Source organism: Chanos chanos, chromosome 11 (genome assembly GCF_902362185.1).
Source record: "Chanos chanos chromosome 11, fChaCha1.1, whole genome shotgun sequence".
NCBI classification, from domain to species: Eukaryota; Metazoa; Chordata; class Actinopteri; order Gonorynchiformes; family Chanidae; genus Chanos; species Chanos chanos.
In genome coordinates this window covers 24,420,424-24,425,475 of record NC_044505.1, presented here as the reverse complement: position 1 = coordinate 24,425,475, position 5,052 = coordinate 24,420,424, and positions in this window count along the sequence as shown.

Below are 5,052 nucleotides of genomic sequence, written 5' to 3'. Positions count from 1 at the left end.
CTGTATCTCTCCCCACCTCCATATACGACGCTGTCCTCTCTTTTTCGGTGCTGATAGAGAACTTGAACTGTTTTGAGATGGCCCCGTTGGGCTCGCTCTTTTTTTTCCCCAAAATTCAGCATTATGAAAATCAGTGGAATACACAGGCAACACGAACCGCTTGGTGATCAGTATTCATGGGGCGTTGAAGATTAAACTTGACATGTGTTAAAAGCTGTGGCATGCATACGTGGTTACACGAAAAATACATATTTTACATACCATACAAACAGACTAGCAAAGGGAGGACGGCTGAATGAAGGGGCCGAACGAATAACGGGGAGATACTGAGAGAGAGAGAGAGAGAGAGAGAGAGAGAGAGAGAGAGATCGGTGTATTGCCGATAGGTATTGCCTCAGACGAGCATTCATAAATCTGAATGCTATCAAAACTAAAACCAAATCCTCGATTCATTCGTTTGGAGAGACTACATAACAGGTACTGTCAAACAAATGGGACTCATGGTTGAAAATTACAGCTGCAACTTTAACGTCGGATATTGACATGCACCCCACGCATATAATCTGATACTCCACCGCCGCACTGGTGTTACAAGAAGCGGAGCCCAACAGACACCAGCTCCACGAAGCATACCGTATAAAATAATGCTCCCCTCTCCCCAAAAAACGGACACACAGGTCACTCACAGACTCACCTTCAGTGCCTCGATGTCTAGTGACGCTGATCGGTCCATATAGAAAGATAAAAGTCTACGCAAAGTTGTATGATCTAGACTCGTAGTTTCCGACCGAAACTCAGCCCAGTCCTCCAACCCGCGTCAGATTTCCTCAATCTCGTTCCCATTGATCACGACTCCGTTGATCTGGAAACGCTGCAACGCGATATAAACAATTCTATTGACTATTCTTTACACTAAATCAGCAGAGGAATCTGTGTGTCAAACGGTGTTCGTATTTTTTTCGTTTTCCACAGGGGCAAACTAATTCCGTCAGCGTGAGACCATGTTGTCGCCGATATGGAGCAAGCGACTGGCGAAATTGTTAGATATCCTCATGCGGCAAATTTAAAGAAAACTGTTTTCGATTCGAAGATGCACAGCGAGCAAAAAGCGTCACCTGTCTGTAATCCAGCTGACGGATGTTCCAGCGGAGGGAAAAAATCCGAGACTCCTTCGTCAGGTGACACCAAAAAAACCCTCCAAGAACAAACTATGCTCCCCCGGCAAACACAACCCAAGCCGGATCACTGTACCGCTCTCGGCTTTGAAGTGCACTGCATCTGAATTTGGTCGTTGTGTCTGGGAAAGTCTGGAAGGGAGTGATGGATAGAGAGAGAGGGAGAAGGAGTGAGGGAGATCTTCCCCCAGTGTAAGAACGGGTGTTGAGTGGCTTAAACGGAATGCGGGGTGGATCTTTCTCTGGCGGCGCAGTGACTTTCCAATATTGTGTTTTACGGTCCTTCACCACCAGGTGACTGCTCTCCTCTCGTTCCTTTGACTTAAGAAATACGATTTTTTTTCATCACTTAGAAAGCAAACTGCTTGCCAATTATTCTCCTGGGTCCTAATGCCGTGAGTGAGTGAAAGCGCATCTGTCAGTATTTCGACCAGATACTATGCGGATCCGCAGTACTGTTTAAGTTTCATTTGAATTCCTATATACAGTGTAGACACCCTTCGTTAGATCATACAGGGTTTTTTCCTTAAACAGCAACCGCAAATACATCATAAACTAATGTATGTATTTACGTTGCAAAATTCAAACCGGAACTGTGCGTACCAAAAACTCGCGCTACAGCTTCGGCGATTTTAAATTTTGCAACGCAATTCCTCCAGTTGTACATTCCAGACGGCTGATTAGCATTTTTTATGAGGCACGCAGCGGGCAAGATTTCTGGAATGTAGGCTCACTACTTTCCCAAAATAGACTGAAGACACAGTGGAATATGGCCAAAAGCGGGAATCAGTATAATGAATGTAAGGCTTGCATTGAGCCCCCCCTCTTTTTTGTATTGTGTCACTCCGCAATTAATCATTTCTTGGCATTGGCTTTTATAGAAGCACCTTACCCTGACTGGGCACACTGTGCCGGTCCCAGTGACGTCAGCTCCCAGTCTGGGACGATGTTTAACTATCAACTGTAAAGGGACTCGGAGCAGCGACACCAAACGTTTAACAGTCAGTGGTTAAACAGGTATTGATTGTATGGCTGTGTTTTGGTGCTGTTGTTGTTGTGTAGTTTTCTGTTAGCTCCTCTCTCTCTCTCTCTCTCTCTCTCTCTCTCTCTGTGTGTGTGTGTGTGAGAGAGAGAGAGAGAGAGAGTGTGTGTGTGTTCGTGTAGGCGGTGTTATTTTGTCCTAGATTAATGTGTCTTCCACTGTACAAAAAAATAGAAAAATAAATAAGAAGCAATCGCGTCGTTATATCTGTCTCAATGGCTTTTTTGTGAGATACAGGCCTGTGTTGAGGCGCCGCTGTCCTCACATCTGCTTGCGGGGCATATGTATGTGCGTGTGTGTATACTTGTAGCACAAGGACAGTCGCGAGGCCTATAAGTTTGCACGTGATAAGATGATGGCGGGGCATGCGTGGCAATCTCAGACTAAAGGGTTGCAGGTCAACGTAAAGCAACGGAGCTGGAAACAAAATGACATAGGATGACGAAGAAGTTACACATGTGGAGCTGTCCAGTGCTGAAGCAGCGCTACTTCCAACCTGCCGGGAAGGAGACCGCGACATGCCTCGTAGAAACGAAAGAGCGTTTGACAGTGATACATGACTCATCATGCTACCAGGCATTCCACACGGACTGCCCCCGTCTTGATATTCATGCATGGACCTCAGAAAATGATTTACAGAATAAAAAATACAAGCAAATTGGGGTGATTGATGTTAATGTTAAATCAGTTTAGACGATATTAATCCATTAATGGGACAACAAAACGTTTAGAAAGATTAGAAAACAGCAGTCGCGTTATTCACTGAAACACATATTTTTTTTCTTTCTAAGTATCCGACGTGTGTGTTATATACTGTGAACAAAAGGGCAGTAAACCCATGAATCGTTCTTCACGCTACATTAGTCGTAATGCGGGCGTGCGTCCAGTAGTCTGACAGGAGACATTTAGTGATCAGTTCAAAGAGCCTGAGGAAAGCGTAAAATGAAACGGTCGGGACCTACAATGAATAGAGACTGCGTTGTTTTAAATTAGATACTTTACAGTATTGCAAATGATCTCGTTGTGGTTTCCACCCCGCGAATAAAGCTAGAAAAGTAGTCGGTGCCGTACTGTCAGCCCCGCTTCAATCATTCTCACCAAACAAACAAACAAACAAACAAACACAAACAAACAAACAGACAAAAAACATCGAATGGTAAAATCAACTTCACTTTAGCTAAAACCGTCGGTATAATGTTCTGTTTTTCAAAAACAGACGACACTTCCCCCAGAATTCTTTTAGTCACCCTTATACCGACCTCACCTCCCCCATCCCTCATATAAAATGGCAGGACATACCGTATCCAAAATCTGGTTTCCCTAATTTGAGCTACGTTCAAGACACATTGATCCATTGGGCAACATAGCATACGAGACAAGAATTCATTGGTTAAATCCGAGAAAACAGACGGTTGGTCGGCCCTCTGTTTAGCTCTGTTTTATGTCTATCATAATTAATATGCGCTAACTATTATCAGGGATAGTGATACTGAAGTTACTTATAACACAAATTTAAGCCCAGGCAACATGCCATTCAAATCGTAAAACAATCTGCGACTCTTCACTTCAAAGACTACCATTCCCAAGAAGTGAGAGAGCGCTATGGCTCGTCTGATTGGCTACACCGCTAACCAATTGTATTCCAGAAACGCCGAAGTGGGGCTAGAGGATTTTCCAACATGGCGACCGCATCGTCAAGATTCAATTTCCACCTGCCGTTTGCATCATTATTGTTGATTCTGCTGCTCTGTCCGCAGTCAGGAGGAGGTCAAAAGAAAAAAGAGGTACTGATTTATTCTCGAAACTACAATCTGACGTTCACACTCGCATTCTCATTTTGTAGTGAATTATGAAACGCGGCGCATCTCGGTGATGCCGGATGGTTCTGAATACGACATTTTCGCAGCTGTTTGCGAGGTTGAATTTTGCACTACATAAAACATAACTTTGATTAGGCGACAGATGAAAAGCATGAACCTGCACTTTTTTGGCCTGTGTATGCTTTAACCATGTGTTGGACCAGTGTGTTGCTGCCTCTTAAACCGTATTGTGCGGCTGTTGTGTGGCTTACTGGGATGTGCGGCTTCCGTAAAATTACAGTCGTAACAGGGATTCTAGAATCTCTGGCATAGCTACCCGTCCCTCCGAAAATGAACGAAGCACTTACTATGGCAACACAGACACACACTTAAATAGTAGCTAGCGTGGTTCGCACATACTACATTAAAGAGTAACAATCCTTTTAATTAGTGTCGTTTTGTTCATCATTCCCTTACTGTAAGATTTTCAGATAGCATATTTTGTAACGTCATTACAACCGATTATAAGCTCCCGTGGCCTATTTAAACTCCTACCTTCGCTAAATCGTTAAATAATTTAACCTAGTAATTTAAGTTATTTTTCTGTTTTCTCTATCAAATTTAGTTGTTTAGATTCGAGGACTTCTTACACTTGTAAAATATTGCAAAGATCAGAGGTGAAGCATTTCATAGATTGCTGTCCACAGTCAGCAGCACTGGAATCCCTCCCTTTCGACTATAAGACAATCCTCTGGACAGTTTTCATTACGTGTTTAAAAAAAAAAAAAAAAAAAAGGGTACTTCTGTGTGTGCTAGTGTTTAGAGTTTGGAACCATACTGTAGGAGACACTCTGCAATGCTTTTCTTCCACAACAAGTCCTGTCGTTTGGGCTTTCTTTTTGCCTCTTCGGTGGTAAAATAAAACTCCACTCCAGAGTGTCTGTGAATACTCCGATGGATTGAGATCTGGACACAGCTACAGCATTGGTTCTCATCGTTTCCGTGTTCATCAACTCAGACTGGTTGAGTGGATCTA